The 17299-nt window shown below is 46.4% G+C and overlaps 11 non-coding genes across 11 annotated transcripts; all 11 read right to left on the bottom strand.

The window, feature by feature from the left end:
- Positions 1-962: 962 nt before the first annotated feature.
- On the bottom strand, positions 963-1044 carry trnal-aag (transfer RNA leucine (anticodon AAG)). The gene has a single exon. It is a non-coding gene; the product is annotated as a tRNA-Leu (tRNA).
- A 1660-nt stretch (positions 1045-2704) lies between these two features.
- trnav-uac (transfer RNA valine (anticodon UAC)) lies at positions 2705-2777 on the bottom strand. Its single transcript has one exon. It is a non-coding gene; the product is annotated as a tRNA-Val (tRNA).
- Positions 2778-3902: 1125 nt separating this feature from the next.
- Positions 3903-3984, bottom strand: trnal-aag (transfer RNA leucine (anticodon AAG)). Its single transcript has one exon. It is a non-coding gene; the product is annotated as a tRNA-Leu (tRNA).
- A 1660-nt stretch (positions 3985-5644) lies between these two features.
- Positions 5645-5717, bottom strand: trnav-uac (transfer RNA valine (anticodon UAC)). The gene has a single exon. It is a non-coding gene; the product is annotated as a tRNA-Val (tRNA).
- A 1125-nt stretch (positions 5718-6842) lies between these two features.
- trnal-aag (transfer RNA leucine (anticodon AAG)) lies at positions 6843-6924 on the bottom strand. The gene has a single exon. It is a non-coding gene; the product is annotated as a tRNA-Leu (tRNA).
- Positions 6925-8584: 1660 nt separating this feature from the next.
- On the bottom strand, positions 8585-8657 carry trnav-uac (transfer RNA valine (anticodon UAC)). Its single transcript has one exon. It is a non-coding gene; the product is annotated as a tRNA-Val (tRNA).
- Positions 8658-9782: 1125 nt separating this feature from the next.
- trnal-aag (transfer RNA leucine (anticodon AAG)) lies at positions 9783-9864 on the bottom strand. The gene has a single exon. It is a non-coding gene; the product is annotated as a tRNA-Leu (tRNA).
- A 1660-nt stretch (positions 9865-11524) lies between these two features.
- On the bottom strand, positions 11525-11597 carry trnav-uac (transfer RNA valine (anticodon UAC)). Its single transcript has one exon. It is a non-coding gene; the product is annotated as a tRNA-Val (tRNA).
- A 1125-nt stretch (positions 11598-12722) lies between these two features.
- On the bottom strand, positions 12723-12804 carry trnal-aag (transfer RNA leucine (anticodon AAG)). The gene has a single exon. It is a non-coding gene; the product is annotated as a tRNA-Leu (tRNA).
- Positions 12805-14464: 1660 nt separating this feature from the next.
- On the bottom strand, positions 14465-14537 carry trnav-uac (transfer RNA valine (anticodon UAC)). The gene has a single exon. It is a non-coding gene; the product is annotated as a tRNA-Val (tRNA).
- Positions 14538-15662: 1125 nt separating this feature from the next.
- On the bottom strand, positions 15663-15744 carry trnal-aag (transfer RNA leucine (anticodon AAG)). The gene has a single exon. It is a non-coding gene; the product is annotated as a tRNA-Leu (tRNA).
- Positions 15745-17299: the final 1555 nt, after the last annotated feature.

Below are 17299 nucleotides of genomic sequence, written 5' to 3'. Positions count from 1 at the left end.
ACGCGGTGTACCCCAATAACGTTGTGTCGCTTACACCTGCTTTAAAGAATTACGTTTTTGCGGAGCTTACCGTCGCAGTCTGTGGCAAAATCTTTTCGTCTGTTCGACTGCTCACGGGAAAGGTAGCATTGTGAAACACTGCAGAAACGAACGACTTCCTTACTTTTGCTCCGACTGACCATACTCCGTGAAAATTTCCCAGATTCTCAGTTGAGGATTTTTGCAGCTGGAAGTTACTTCAGAAACCCTGTTAATTCGTAATGTATTGAGCGAATCGCAAAACAGAAAGCATTTAACACGGAACACAAACAAAACGGGAAAACCAAATGCATTTTCAGACACAGCGAGCTTGAATGCTAAATGTGAGACAGTCAGGGGGCATGAGCCATAACGTAATCACACAACTAACAACAGGGCAATTCCAAACTACTCTTTCAAACATACTGGAGCCTGAGTGCACCATCACTTCCCAGACAATGCTGCAAAGAGACAAAAAAAGAACATAATAAGAATGGGCCATAAAAAGTGAATTTCACCAATCACAGTCTCGATTAGATTACCTTTCCCTTCCGATGACTCCAGGACTGAAATGAAGGAAGTGGGAGAAATTCAATAACATATGACATCGAAATACATTGGAACGATTTTCTCATTGGCCAGAAAACCAAATAACGACGAGTCGAGTCACCGTAGGACTCTGTTTCGCAACAACGATGAAATAGCAGTCTCCATTCGGTTCCAGTAAAAGCTCAACTTGCCTGGAACAGAAAGCAAGAGTAGAGCCGCTGGCGATTTTCCGCGCGGGAGGCGAACACGAGCATGACAGCACAGACACTTTGGAAAATTCGGCACTTACCAACACCACAATCAATTCCCCGGGAAGCAAACTCATTTTGCTTCTGTTTTAAACAGAAATGCCGCAGGGGATCGAAACAGCATTTAAACTAGCTGCTCCGCAGAAATGGCAGCGGTGGGATTCGAACCCACGCCTCTGTCGAGACTGGAGCCTTAATCCAGCGCCTTAGACCGCTCGGCCACACTACCAACACGCCCACGACTCCATTTTCTTGCACTTCCAATTGTGTTCCTGCATAACAACAGATGTAAACTCACGTGAAAAGGGTTCCATGATCCCTCTCCGACTCGCACAGCTGCTGGGATGTGCCCGTCTACAATATCAATTTCTCAGCAGTTAACGATAGCCCATCAATCCAGACAAAAATCACTGGTAAACTGAGTCTATCTTCTCAGACTTCGATTCAGCTACAGATGTATCTGTGAGTGCGTGAGAATATATGATCGATTATGATTGGGTCAAATTACCATGAGCTACTTGACATTACTGCAATTTCGATTCTTGCTTTGCTCAATGATTTCACCCATTGCTCGAAACAGGACAACTTTCACGTTTACACGGAACATGAAACACACCGGACTACAGGGGAAATGCACAAAGCTGAGCAGGCCGTGTCCCAAATCATACCGTGCAGCATAGTTTCAGTCACTGTGTCTGTTTTGCAGAATAAGGTTCCCAAAGAATGTTCCACCCTAAAACCGGAGGTAGCATTACAATCCGAGAAGGACAGATTACATTGTGAGGAAGGTCTGACCTCGGGGCCGGTTCGAGATGCCACTTTCCTTGCCTTTTACCTAACCGTGCAATTTGCTGCAGATTGCACCTGGACATGAGCCTCATGGATACCAACTGAGTTGGAAACCTGTGTGGGAATCGATGAGAATAAGCGACTCAATAAAGTTTAACAAGTTCCATGGTGCTTTTTAGAAATGCAGTTTCTCTTCACCTCAATCCAAAAGGCAGTTTCCGAACATAGTAACAGAAGTCAAAAGGTAATTACCTCACCCCACCCCCACTCCGGAAGAGGTGCTAACTGCCCTTGATTGCTTTTTGTTCACGATGTGAAGAGCTCTCACGCCTGAGTCACCGTCACGTCTCTGGTTGCTGAGTGAATCACAACGAAGGACTTTCTCCAGAGCTGCAACTGCCTCACTTCCCCACTCGCCCTCCCCGTTTACATTTTCCTGCTCGTCAGTGATTTAATGAAAACCAAATGGATGCGATGTCATTCTGTAGCCTCTCTGTCGATTCCTCCGTTTCCGTTCCAACCTGGCTTAGATCTCGGGGCGCACCTTAATACTAGCGACGCTATGAAAGCACAGGTCCAGAGGTTCCTCTGAGAGTGGAATTTCTTTCATTGCTGTTGCTGATTGAATGAGCCACTAACGTGCGAACTGCTCCAAAACATGATTCAGGACCTCTGGTGCCAATTCTCACACGTTGAATAACGACAGACACCTTCCAAATGAGGTCTTTCAGAGACGACTTTGGGATACATTGGACAGACAGACTAGTTGAGGAATCCGTGGTGCACTGTGACACCAGCACATCAGCTTCTTCCCTGTCTTTGAACCGGGCCGCCTGCGCAAGGAATGCGAATGCGGTAATGCTTTTCGTGGAAGGATCAGAAGGGGGTAACTACACTCTCAAACAGAATGGCATATGATCAGAACCAGGTTGGAGAAAAACTTTACAATGCTTTTGCACAGTAATTAAACGGAGCGGCATTGCATTGCACTACGAGCGACGATTTATTCGAGCAAACTCGAAGGCAGGTTTGCACATGGGAAAGCAAGCAAGAAAGCTCCGTTCTTGTCGATGTCAAAGGCTGCAGTTGAAGAGCAAAGCAGTTTCTGCCCAGTTTCGAACTGGGGACCTTTCGCGTGTAAGGCGAACGTGATGACCACTACACTACAGAAACAAGCCTCGGTCGTCCCCGCTGCAGCTCAGTGGCATCCAGCACTGAAAGTTGAAGCCATTCGACCTTTCACCTTTCTGTTTCCGTTAGCTCGTTGTTTAATGGGACTTGTTTAATTTTGGCTATGTGGTGAGCATGGACGAGATACACCGAAGTATCTGTTTCCACGCGGTGTACCCCAATAACGTTGTGTCGCTTACACCTGCTTTAAAGAATTACGTTTTTGCGGAGCTTACCGTCGCAGTCTGTGGCAAAATCTTTTCGTCTGTTCGACTGCTCACGGGAAAGGTAGCATTGTGAAACACTGCAGAAACGAACGACTTCCTTACTTTTGCTCCGACTGACCATACTCCGTGAAAATTTCCCAGATTCTCAGTTGAGGATTTTTGCAGCTGGAAGTTACTTCAGAAACCCTGTTAATTCGTAATGTATTGAGCGAATCGCAAAACAGAAAGCATTTAACACGGAACACAAACAAAACGGGAAAACCAAATGCATTTTCAGACACAGCGAGCTTGAATGCTAAATGTGAGACAGTCAGGGGGCATGAGCCATAACGTAATCACACAACTAACAACAGGGCAATTCCAAACTACTCTTTCAAACATACTGGAGCCTGAGTGCACCATCACTTCCCAGACAATGCTGCAAAGAGACAAAAAAAGAACATAATAAGAATGGGCCATAAAAAGTGAATTTCACCAATCACAGTCTCGATTAGATTACCTTTCCCTTCCGATGACTCCAGGACTGAAATGAAGGAAGTGGGAGAAATTCAATAACATATGACATCGAAATACATTGGAACGATTTTCTCATTGGCCAGAAAACCAAATAACGACGAGTCGAGTCACCGTAGGACTCTGTTTCGCAACAACGATGAAATAGCAGTCTCCATTCGGTTCCAGTAAAAGCTCAACTTGCCTGGAACAGAAAGCAAGAGTAGAGCCGCTGGCGATTTTCCGCGCGGGAGGCGAACACGAGCATGACAGCACAGACACTTTGGAAAATTCGGCACTTACCAACACCACAATCAATTCCCCGGGAAGCAAACTCATTTTGCTTCTGTTTTAAACAGAAATGCCGCAGGGGATCGAAACAGCATTTAAACTAGCTGCTCCGCAGAAATGGCAGCGGTGGGATTCGAACCCACGCCTCTGTCGAGACTGGAGCCTTAATCCAGCGCCTTAGACCGCTCGGCCACACTACCAACACGCCCACGACTCCATTTTCTTGCACTTCCAATTGTGTTCCTGCATAACAACAGATGTAAACTCACGTGAAAAGGGTTCCATGATCCCTCTCCGACTCGCACAGCTGCTGGGATGTGCCCGTCTACAATATCAATTTCTCAGCAGTTAACGATAGCCCATCAATCCAGACAAAAATCACTGGTAAACTGAGTCTATCTTCTCAGACTTCGATTCAGCTACAGATGTATCTGTGAGTGCGTGAGAATATATGATCGATTATGATTGGGTCAAATTACCATGAGCTACTTGACATTACTGCAATTTCGATTCTTGCTTTGCTCAATGATTTCACCCATTGCTCGAAACAGGACAACTTTCACGTTTACACGGAACATGAAACACACCGGACTACAGGGGAAATGCACAAAGCTGAGCAGGCCGTGTCCCAAATCATACCGTGCAGCATAGTTTCAGTCACTGTGTCTGTTTTGCAGAATAAGGTTCCCAAAGAATGTTCCACCCTAAAACCGGAGGTAGCATTACAATCCGAGAAGGACAGATTACATTGTGAGGAAGGTCTGACCTCGGGGCCGGTTCGAGATGCCACTTTCCTTGCCTTTTACCTAACCGTGCAATTTGCTGCAGATTGCACCTGGACATGAGCCTCATGGATACCAACTGAGTTGGAAACCTGTGTGGGAATCGATGAGAATAAGCGACTCAATAAAGTTTAACAAGTTCCATGGTGCTTTTTAGAAATGCAGTTTCTCTTCACCTCAATCCAAAAGGCAGTTTCCGAACATAGTAACAGAAGTCAAAAGGTAATTACCTCACCCCACCCCCACTCCGGAAGAGGTGCTAACTGCCCTTGATTGCTTTTTGTTCACGATGTGAAGAGCTCTCACGCCTGAGTCACCGTCACGTCTCTGGTTGCTGAGTGAATCACAACGAAGGACTTTCTCCAGAGCTGCAACTGCCTCACTTCCCCACTCGCCCTCCCCGTTTACATTTTCCTGCTCGTCAGTGATTTAATGAAAACCAAATGGATGCGATGTCATTCTGTAGCCTCTCTGTCGATTCCTCCGTTTCCGTTCCAACCTGGCTTAGATCTCGGGGCGCACCTTAATACTAGCGACGCTATGAAAGCACAGGTCCAGAGGTTCCTCTGAGAGTGGAATTTCTTTCATTGCTGTTGCTGATTGAATGAGCCACTAACGTGCGAACTGCTCCAAAACATGATTCAGGACCTCTGGTGCCAATTCTCACACGTTGAATAACGACAGACACCTTCCAAATGAGGTCTTTCAGAGACGACTTTGGGATACATTGGACAGACAGACTAGTTGAGGAATCCGTGGTGCACTGTGACACCAGCACATCAGCTTCTTCCCTGTCTTTGAACCGGGCCGCCTGCGCAAGGAATGCGAATGCGGTAATGCTTTTCGTGGAAGGATCAGAAGGGGGTAACTACACTCTCAAACAGAATGGCATATGATCAGAACCAGGTTGGAGAAAAACTTTACAATGCTTTTGCACAGTAATTAAACGGAGCGGCATTGCATTGCACTACGAGCGACGATTTATTCGAGCAAACTCGAAGGCAGGTTTGCACATGGGAAAGCAAGCAAGAAAGCTCCGTTCTTGTCGATGTCAAAGGCTGCAGTTGAAGAGCAAAGCAGTTTCTGCCCAGTTTCGAACTGGGGACCTTTCGCGTGTAAGGCGAACGTGATGACCACTACACTACAGAAACAAGCCTCGGTCGTCCCCGCTGCAGCTCAGTGGCATCCAGCACTGAAAGTTGAAGCCATTCGACCTTTCACCTTTCTGTTTCCGTTAGCTCGTTGTTTAATGGGACTTGTTTAATTTTGGCTATGTGGTGAGCATGGACGAGATACACCGAAGTACCTGTTTCCACGCGGTGTACCCCAATAACGTTGTGTCGCTTACACCTGCTTTAAAGAATTACGTTTTTGCGGAGCTTACCGTCGCAGTCTGTGGCAAAATCTTTTCGTCTGTTCGACTGCTCACGGGAAAGGTAGCATTGTGAAACACTGCAGAAACGAACGACTTCCTTACTTTTGCTCCGACTGACCATACTCCGTGAAAATTTCCCAGATTCTCAGTTGAGGATTTTTGCAGCTGGAAGTTACCTCAGAAACCCTGTTAATTCGTAATGTATTGAGCGAATCGCAAAACAGAAAGCATTTAACACGGAACACAAACAAAACGGGAAAACCAAATGCATTTTCAGACACAGCGAGCTTGAATGCTAAATGTGAGACAGTCAGGGGGCATGAGCCATAACGTAATCACACAACTAACAACAGGGCAATTCCAAACTACTCTTTCAAACATACTGGAGCCTGAGTGCACCACCACTTCCCAGACAATGCTGCAAAGAGACAAAAAAAGAACATAATAAGAATGGGCCATAAAAAGTGAATTTCACCAATCACAGTCTCGATTAGATTACCTTTCCCTTCCGATGACTCCAGGACTGAAATGAAGGAAGTGGGAGAAATTCAATAACATATGACATCGAAATACATTGGAACGATTTTCTCATTGGCCAGAAAACCAAATAACGACGAGTCGAGTCACCGTAGGACTCTGTTTCGCAACAACGATGAAATAGCAGTCTCCATTCGGTTCCAGTAAAAGCTCAACTTGCCTGGAACAGAAAGCAAGAGTAGAGCCGCTGGCGATTTTCCGCGCGGGAGGCGAACACGAGCATGACAGCACAGACACTTTGGAAAATTCGGCACTTACCAACACCACAATCAATTCCCCGGGAAGCAAACTCATTTTGCTTCTGTTTTAAACAGAAATGCCGCAGGGGATCGAAACAGCATTTAAACTAGCTGCTCCGCAGAAATGGCAGCGGTGGGATTCGAACCCACGCCTCTGTCGAGACTGGAGCCTTAATCCAGCGCCTTAGACCGCTCGGCCACACTACCAACACGCCCACGACTCCATTTTCTTGCACTTCCAATTGTGTTCCTGCATAACAACAGATGTAAACTCACGTGAAAAGGGTTCCATGATCCCTCTCCGACTCGCACAGCTGCTGGGATGTGCCCGTCTACAATATCAATTTCTCAGCAGTTAACGATAGCCCATCAATCCAGACAAAAATCACTGGTAAACTGAGTCTATCTTCTCAGACTTCGATTCAGCTACAGATGTATCTGTGAGTGCGTGAGAATATATGATCGATTATGATTGGGTCAAATTACCATGAGCTACTTGACATTACTGCAATTTCGATTCTTGCTTTGCTCAATGATTTCACCCATTGCTCGAAACAGGACAACTTTCACGTTTACACGGAACATGAAACACACCGGACTACAGGGGAAATGCACAAAGCTGAGCAGGCCGTGTCCCAAATCATACCGTGCAGCATAGTTTCAGTCACTGTGTCTGTTTTGCAGAATAAGGTTCCCAAAGAATGTTCCACCCTAAAACCGGAGGTAGCATTACAATCCGAGAAGGACAGATTACATTGTGAGGAAGGTCTGACCTCGGGGCCGGTTCGAGATGCCACTTTCCTTGCCTTTTACCTAACCGTGCAATTTGCTGCAGATTGCACCTGGACATGAGCCTCATGGATACCAACTGAGTTGGAAACCTGTGTGGGAATCGATGAGAATAAGCGACTCAATAAAGTTTAACAAGTTCCATGGTGCTTTTTAGAAATGCAGTTTCTCTTCACCTCAATCCAAAAGGCAGTTTCCGAACATAGTAACAGAAGTCAAAAGGTAATTACCTCACCCCACCCCCACTCCGGAAGAGGTGCTAACTGCCCTTGATTGCTTTTTGTTCACGATGTGAAGAGCTCTCACGCCTGAGTCACCGTCACGTCTCTGGTTGCTGAGTGAATCACAACGAAGGACTTTCTCCAGAGCTGCAACTGCCTCACTTCCCCACTCGCCCTCCCCGTTTACATTTTCCTGCTCGTCAGTGATTTAATGAAAACCAAATGGATGCGATGTCATTCTGTAGCCTCTCTGTCGATTCCTCCGTTTCCGTTCCAACCTGGCTTAGATCTCGGGGCGCACCTTAATACTAGCGACGCTATGAAAGCACAGGTCCAGAGGTTCCTCTGAGAGTGGAATTTCTTTCATTGCTGTTGCTGATTGAATGAGCCACTAACGTGCGAACTGCTCCAAAACATGATTCAGGACCTCTGGTGCCAATTCTCACACGTTGAATAACGACAGACACCTTCCAAATGAGGTCTTTCAGAGACGACTTTGGGATACATTGGACAGACAGACTAGTTGAGGAATCCGTGGTGCACTGTGACACCAGCACATCAGCTTCTTCCCTGTCTTTGAACCGGGCCGCCTGCGCAAGGAATGCGAATGCGGTAATGCTTTTCGTGGAAGGATCAGAAGGGGGTAACTACACTCTCAAACAGAATGGCATATGATCAGAACCAGGTTGGAGAAAAACTTTACAATGCTTTTGCACAGTAATTAAACGGAGCGGCATTGCATTGCACTACGAGCGACGATTTATTCGAGCAAACTCGAAGGCAGGTTTGCACATGGGAAAGCAAGCAAGAAAGCTCCGTTCTTGTCGATGTCAAAGGCTGCAGTTGAAGAGCAAAGCAGTTTCTGCCCAGTTTCGAACTGGGGACCTTTCGCGTGTAAGGCGAACGTGATGACCACTACACTACAGAAACAAGCCTCGGTCGTCCCCGCTGCAGCTCAGTGGCATCCAGCACTGAAAGTTGAAGCCATTCGACCTTTCACCTTTCTGTTTCCGTTAGCTCGTTGTTTAATGGGACTTGTTTAATTTTGGCTATGTGGTGAGCATGGACGAGATACACCGAAGTACCTGTTTCCACGCGGTGTACCCCAATAACGTTGTGTCGCTTACACCTGCTTTAAAGAATTACGTTTTTGCGGAGCTTACCGTCGCAGTCTGTGGCAAAATCTTTTCGTCTGTTCGACTGCTCACGGGAAAGGTAGCATTGTGAAACACTGCAGAAACGAACGACTTCCTTACTTTTGCTCCGACTGACCATACTCCGTGAAAATTTCCCAGATTCTCAGTTGAGGATTTTTGCAGCTGGAAGTTACCTCAGAAACCCTGTTAATTCGTAATGTATTGAGCGAATCGCAAAACAGAAAGCATTTAACACGGAACACAAACAAAACGGGAAAACCAAATGCATTTTCAGACACAGCGAGCTTGAATGCTAAATGTGAGACAGTCAGGGGGCATGAGCCATAACGTAATCACACAACTAACAACAGGGCAATTCCAAACTACTCTTTCAAACATACTGGAGCCTGAGTGCACCACCACTTCCCAGACAATGCTGCAAAGAGACAAAAAAAGAACATAATAAGAATGGGCCATAAAAAGTGAATTTCACCAATCACAGTCTCGATTAGATTACCTTTCCCTTCCGATGACTCCAGGACTGAAATGAAGGAAGTGGGAGAAATTCAATAACATATGACATCGAAATACATTGGAACGATTTTCTCATTGGCCAGAAAACCAAATAACGACGAGTCGAGTCACCGTAGGACTCTGTTTCGCAACAACGATGAAATAGCAGTCTCCATTCGGTTCCAGTAAAAGCTCAACTTGCCTGGAACAGAAAGCAAGAGTAGAGCCGCTGGCGATTTTCCGCGCGGGAGGCGAACACGAGCATGACAGCACAGACACTTTGGAAAATTCGGCACTTACCAACACCACAATCAATTCCCCGGGAAGCAAACTCATTTTGCTTCTGTTTTAAACAGAAATGCCGCAGGGGATCGAAACAGCATTTAAACTAGCTGCTCCGCAGAAATGGCAGCGGTGGGATTCGAACCCACGCCTCTGTCGAGACTGGAGCCTTAATCCAGCGCCTTAGACCGCTCGGCCACACTACCAACACGCCCACGACTCCATTTTCTTGCACTTCCAATTGTGTTCCTGCATAACAACAGATGTAAACTCACGTGAAAAGGGTTCCATGATCCCTCTCCGACTCGCACAGCTGCTGGGATGTGCCCGTCTACAATATCAATTTCTCAGCAGTTAACGATAGCCCATCAATCCAGACAAAAATCACTGGTAAACTGAGTCTATCTTCTCAGACTTCGATTCAGCTACAGATGTATCTGTGAGTGCGTGAGAATATATGATCGATTATGATTGGGTCAAATTACCATGAGCTACTTGACATTACTGCAATTTCGATTCTTGCTTTGCTCAATGATTTCACCCATTGCTCGAAACAGGACAACTTTCACGTTTACACGGAACATGAAACACACCGGACTACAGGGGAAATGCACAAAGCTGAGCAGGCCGTGTCCCAAATCATACCGTGCAGCATAGTTTCAGTCACTGTGTCTGTTTTGCAGAATAAGGTTCCCAAAGAATGTTCCACCCTAAAACCGGAGGTAGCATTACAATCCGAGAAGGACAGATTACATTGTGAGGAAGGTCTGACCTCGGGGCCGGTTCGAGATGCCACTTTCCTTGCCTTTTACCTAACCGTGCAATTTGCTGCAGATTGCACCTGGACATGAGCCTCATGGATACCAACTGAGTTGGAAACCTGTGTGGGAATCGATGAGAATAAGCGACTCAATAAAGTTTAACAAGTTCCATGGTGCTTTTTAGAAATGCAGTTTCTCTTCACCTCAATCCAAAAGGCAGTTTCCGAACATAGTAACAGAAGTCAAAAGGTAATTACCTCACCCCACCCCCACTCCGGAAGAGGTGCTAACTGCCCTTGATTGCTTTTTGTTCACGATGTGAAGAGCTCTCACGCCTGAGTCACCGTCACGTCTCTGGTTGCTGAGTGAATCACAACGAAGGACTTTCTCCAGAGCTGCAACTGCCTCACTTCCCCACTCGCCCTCCCCGTTTACATTTTCCTGCTCGTCAGTGATTTAATGAAAACCAAATGGATGCGATGTCATTCTGTAGCCTCTCTGTCGATTCCTCCGTTTCCGTTCCAACCTGGCTTAGATCTCGGGGCGCACCTTAATACTAGCGACGCTATGAAAGCACAGGTCCAGAGGTTCCTCTGAGAGTGGAATTTCTTTCATTGCTGTTGCTGATTGAATGAGCCACTAACGTGCGAACTGCTCCAAAACATGATTCAGGACCTCTGGTGCCAATTCTCACACGTTGAATAACGACAGACACCTTCCAAATGAGGTCTTTCAGAGACGACTTTGGGATACATTGGACAGACAGACTAGTTGAGGAATCCGTGGTGCACTGTGACACCAGCACATCAGCTTCTTCCCTGTCTTTGAACCGGGCCGCCTGCGCAAGGAATGCGAATGCGGTAATGCTTTTCGTGGAAGGATCAGAAGGGGGTAACTACACTCTCAAACAGAATGGCATATGATCAGAACCAGGTTGGAGAAAAACTTTACAATGCTTTTGCACAGTAATTAAACGGAGCGGCATTGCATTGCACTACGAGCGACGATTTATTCGAGCAAACTCGAAGGCAGGTTTGCACATGGGAAAGCAAGCAAGAAAGCTCCGTTCTTGTCGATGTCAAAGGCTGCAGTTGAAGAGCAAAGCAGTTTCTGCCCAGTTTCGAACTGGGGACCTTTCGCGTGTAAGGCGAACGTGATGACCACTACACTACAGAAACAAGCCTCGGTCGTCCCCGCTGCAGCTCAGTGGCATCCAGCACTGAAAGTTGAAGCCATTCGACCTTTCACCTTTCTGTTTCCGTTAGCTCGTTGTTTAATGGGACTTGTTTAATTTTGGCTATGTGGTGAGCATGGACGAGATACACCGAAGTACCTGTTTCCACGCGGTGTACCCCAATAACGTTGTGTCGCTTACACCTGCTTTAAAGAATTACGTTTTTGCGGAGCTTACCGTCGCAGTCTGTGGCAAAATCTTTTCGTCTGTTCGACTGCTCACGGGAAAGGTAGCATTGTGAAACACTGCAGAAACGAACGACTTCCTTACTTTTGCTCCGACTGACCATACTCCGTGAAAATTTCCCAGATTCTCAGTTGAGGATTTTTGCAGCTGGAAGTTACCTCAGAAACCCTGTTAATTCGTAATGTATTGAGCGAATCGCAAAACAGAAAGCATTTAACACGGAACACAAACAAAACGGGAAAACCAAATGCATTTTCAGACACAGCGAGCTTGAATGCTAAATGTGAGACAGTCAGGGGGCATGAGCCATAACGTAATCACACAACTAACAACAGGGCAATTCCAAACTACTCTTTCAAACATACTGGAGCCTGAGTGCACCACCACTTCCCAGACAATGCTGCAAAGAGACAAAAAAAGAACATAATAAGAATGGGCCATAAAAAGTGAATTTCACCAATCACAGTCTCGATTAGATTACCTTTCCCTTCCGATGACTCCAGGACTGAAATGAAGGAAGTGGGAGAAATTCAATAACATATGACATCGAAATACATTGGAACGATTTTCTCATTGGCCAGAAAACCAAATAACGACGAGTCGAGTCACCGTAGGACTCTGTTTCGCAACAACGATGAAATAGCAGTCTCCATTCGGTTCCAGTAAAAGCTCAACTTGCCTGGAACAGAAAGCAAGAGTAGAGCCGCTGGCGATTTTCCGCGCGGGAGGCGAACACGAGCATGACAGCACAGACACTTTGGAAAATTCGGCACTTACCAACACCACAATCAATTCCCCGGGAAGCAAACTCATTTTGCTTCTGTTTTAAACAGAAATGCCGCAGGGGATCGAAACAGCATTTAAACTAGCTGCTCCGCAGAAATGGCAGCGGTGGGATTCGAACCCACGCCTCTGTCGAGACTGGAGCCTTAATCCAGCGCCTTAGACCGCTCGGCCACACTACCAACACGCCCACGACTCCATTTTCTTGCACTTCCAATTGTGTTCCTGCATAACAACAGATGTAAACTCACGTGAAAAGGGTTCCATGATCCCTCTCCGACTCGCACAGCTGCTGGGATGTGCCCGTCTACAATATCAATTTCTCAGCAGTTAACGATAGCCCATCAATCCAGACAAAAATCACTGGTAAACTGAGTCTATCTTCTCAGACTTCGATTCAGCTACAGATGTATCTGTGAGTGCGTGAGAATATATGATCGATTATGATTGGGTCAAATTACCATGAGCTACTTGACATTACTGCAATTTCGATTCTTGCTTTGCTCAATGATTTCACCCATTGCTCGAAACAGGACAACTTTCACGTTTACACGGAACATGAAACACACCGGACTACAGGGGAAATGCACAAAGCTGAGCAGGCCGTGTCCCAAATCATACCGTGCAGCATAGTTTCAGTCACTGTGTCTGTTTTGCAGAATAAGGTTCCCAAAGAATGTTCCACCCTAAAACCGGAGGTAGCATTACAATCCGAGAAGGACAGATTACATTGTGAGGAAGGTCTGACCTCGGGGCCGGTTCGAGATGCCACTTTCCTTGCCTTTTACCTAACCGTGCAATTTGCTGCAGATTGCACCTGGACATGAGCCTCATGGATACCAACTGAGTTGGAAACCTGTGTGGGAATCGATGAGAATAAGCGACTCAATAAAGTTTAACAAGTTCCATGGTGCTTTTTAGAAATGCAGTTTCTCTTCACCTCAATCCAAAAGGCAGTTTCCGAACATAGTAACAGAAGTCAAAAGGTAATTACCTCACCCCACCCCCACTCCGGAAGAGGTGCTAACTGCCCTTGATTGCTTTTTGTTCACGATGTGAAGAGCTCTCACGCCTGAGTCACCGTCACGTCTCTGGTTGCTGAGTGAATCACAACGAAGGACTTTCTCCAGAGCTGCAACTGCCTCACTTCCCCACTCGCCCTCCCCGTTTACATTTTCCTGCTCGTCAGTGATTTAATGAAAACCAAATGGATGCGATGTCATTCTGTAGCCTCTCTGTCGATTCCTCCGTTTCCGTTCCAACCTGGCTTAGATCTCGGGGCGCACCTTAATACTAGCGACGCTATGAAAGCACAGGTCCAGAGGTTCCTCTGAGAGTGGAATTTCTTTCATTGCTGTTGCTGATTGAATGAGCCACTAACGTGCGAACTGCTCCAAAACATGATTCAGGACCTCTGGTGCCAATTCTCACACGTTGAATAACGACAGACACCTTCCAAATGAGGTCTTTCAGAGACGACTTTGGGATACATTTGACAGACAGACTAGTTGAGGAATCCGTGGTGCACTGTGACACCAGCACATCAGCTTCTTCCCTGTCTTTGAACCGGGCCGCCTGCGCAAGGAATGCGAATGCGGTAATGCTTTTCGTGGAAGGATCAGAAGGGGGTAACTACACTCTCAAACAGAATGGCATATGATCAGAACCAGGTTGGAGAAAAACTTTACAATGCTTTTGCACAGTAATTAAACGGAGCGGCATTGCATTGCACTACGAGCGACGATTTATTCGAGCAAACTCGAAGGCAGGTTTGCACATGGGAAAGCAAGCAAGAAAGCTCCGTTCTTGTCGATGTCAAAGGCTGCAGTTGAAGAGCAAAGCAGTTTCTGCCCAGTTTCGAACTGGGGACCTTTCGCGTGTAAGGCGAACGTGATGACCACTACACTACAGAAACAAGCCTCGGTCGTCCCCGCTGCAGCTCAGTGGCATCCAGCACTGAAAGTTGAAGCCATTCGACCTTTCACCTTTCTGTTTCCGTTAGCTCGTTGTTTAATGGGACTTGTTTAATTTTGGCTATGTGGTGAGCATGGACGAGATACAACGAAGTACCTGTTTCCACGCGGTGTACCCCAATAACGTTGTGTCGCTTACACCTGCTTTAAAGAATTACGTTTTTGCGGAGCTTACCGTCGCAGTCTGTGGCAAAATCTTTTCGTCTGTTCGACTGCTCACGGGAAAGGTAGCATTGTGAAACACTGCAGAAACGAACGACTTCCTTACTTTTGCTCCGACTGACCATACTCCGTGAAAATTTCCCAGATTCTCAGTTGAGGATTTTTGCAGCTGGAAGTTACCTCAGAAACCCTGTTAATTCGTAATGTATTGAGCGAATCGCAAAACAGAAAGCATTTAACACGGAACACAAACAAAACGGGAAAACCAAATGCATTTTCAGACACAGCGAGCTTGAATGCTAAATGTGAGACAGTCAGGGGGCATGAGCCATAACGTAATCACACAACTAACAACAGGGCAATTCCAAACTACTCTTTCAAACATACTGGAGCCTGAGTGCACCACCACTTCCCAGACAATGCTGCAAAGAGACAAAAAAAGAACATAATAAGAATGGGCCATAAAAAGTGAATTTCACCAATCACAGTCTCGATTAGATTACCTTTCCCTTCCGATGACTCCAGGACTGAAATGAAGGAAGTGGGAGAAATTCAATAACATATGACATCGAAATACATTGGAACGATTTTCTCATTGGCCAGAAAACCAAATAACGACGAGTCGAGTCACCGTAGGACTCTGTTTCGCAACAACGATGAAATAGCAGTCTCCATTCGGTTCCAGTAAAAGCTCAACTTGCCTGGAACAGAAAACAAGAGTAGAGCCGCTGGCGATTTTCCGCGCGGGAGGCGAACACGAGCATGACAGCACAGACACTTTGGAAAATTCGGCACTTACCAACACCACAATCAATTCCCCGGGAAGCAAACTCATTTTGCTTCTGTTTTAAACAGAAATGCCGCAGGGGATCGAAACAGCATTTAAACTAGCTGCTCCGCAGAAATGGCAGCGGTGGGATTCGAACCCACGCCTCTGTCGAGACTGGAGCCTTAATCCAGCGCCTTAGACCGCTCGGCCACACTACCAACACGCCCACGACTCCATTTTCTTGCACTTCCAATTGTGTTCCTGCATAACAACAGATGTAAACTCACGTGAAAAGGGTTCCATGATCCCTCTCCGACTCGCACAGCTGCTGGGATGTGCCCGTCTACAATATCAATTTCTCAGCAGTTAACGATAGCCCATCAATCCAGACAAAAATCACTGGTAAACTGAGTCTATCTTCTCAGACTTCGATTCAGCTACAGATGTATCTGTGAGTGCGTGAGAATATATGATCGATTATGATTGGGTCAAATTACCATGAGCTACTTGACATTACTGCAATTTCGATTCTTGCTTTGCTCAATGATTTCACCCATTGCTCGAAACAGGACAACTTTCACGTTTACACGGAACATGAAACACACCGGACTACAGGGGAAATGCACAAAGCTGAGCAGGCCGTGTCCCAAATCATACCGTGCAGCATAGTTTCAGTCACTGTGTCTGTTTTGCAGAATAAGGTTCCCAAAGAATGTTCCACCCTAAAACCGGAGGTAGCATTACAATCCGAGAAGGACAGATTACATTGTGAGGAAGGTCTGACCTCGGGGCCGGTTCGAGAGGCCACTTTCCTTGCCTTTTACCTAACCGTGCAATTTGCTGCAGATTGCACCTGGACATGAGCCTCATGGATACCAACTGAGTTGGAAACCTGTGTGGGAATCGATGAGAATAAGCGACTCAATAAAGTTTAACAAGTTCCATGGTGCTTTTTAGAAATGCAGTTTCTCTTCACCTCAATCCAAAAGGCAGTTTCCGAACATAGTAACAGAAGTCAAAAGGTAATTACCTCACCCCACCCCCACTCCGGAAGAGGTGCTAACTGCCCTTGATTGCTTTTTGTTCACGATGTGAAGAGCTCTCACGCCTGAGTCACCGTCACGTCTCTGGTTGCTGAGTGAATCACAACGAAGGACTTTCTCCAGAGCTGCAACTGCCTCACTTCCCCACTCGCCCTCCCCGTTTACATTTTCCTGCTCGTCAGTGATTTAATGAAAACCAAATGGATGCGATGTCATTCTGTAGCCTCTCTGTCGATTCCTCCGTTTCCGTTCCAACCTGGCTTAGATCTCGGGGCGCACCTTAATACTAGCGACGCTATGAAAGCACAGGTCCAGAGGTTCCTCTGAGAGTGGAATTTCTTTCATTGCTGTTGCTGATTGAATGAGCCACTAACGTGCGAACTGCTCCAAAACATGATTCAGGACCTCTGGTGCCAATTCTCACACGTTGAATAACGACAGACACCTTCCAAATGAGGTCTTTCAGAGACGACTTTGGGATACATTGGACAGACAGACTAGTTGAGGAATCCGTGGTGCACTGTGACACCAGCACATCAGCTTCTTCCCTGTCTTTGAACCGGGCCGCCTGCGCAAGGAATGCGAATGCGGTAATGCTTTTCGTGGAAGGATCAGAAGGGGGTAACTACACTCTCAAACAGAATGGCATATGATCAGAACCAGGTTGGAGAAAAACTTTACAATGCTTTTGCACAGTAATTAAACGGAGCGGCATTGCATTGCACTACGA

This window comes from Chiloscyllium punctatum, chromosome 18 (genome assembly GCF_047496795.1).
Source record: "Chiloscyllium punctatum isolate Juve2018m chromosome 18, sChiPun1.3, whole genome shotgun sequence".
Lineage (NCBI taxonomy): Eukaryota > Metazoa > Chordata > Chondrichthyes > Orectolobiformes > Hemiscylliidae > Chiloscyllium > Chiloscyllium punctatum.
This window is presented reverse-complemented; position numbering and strand designations above follow the sequence as displayed.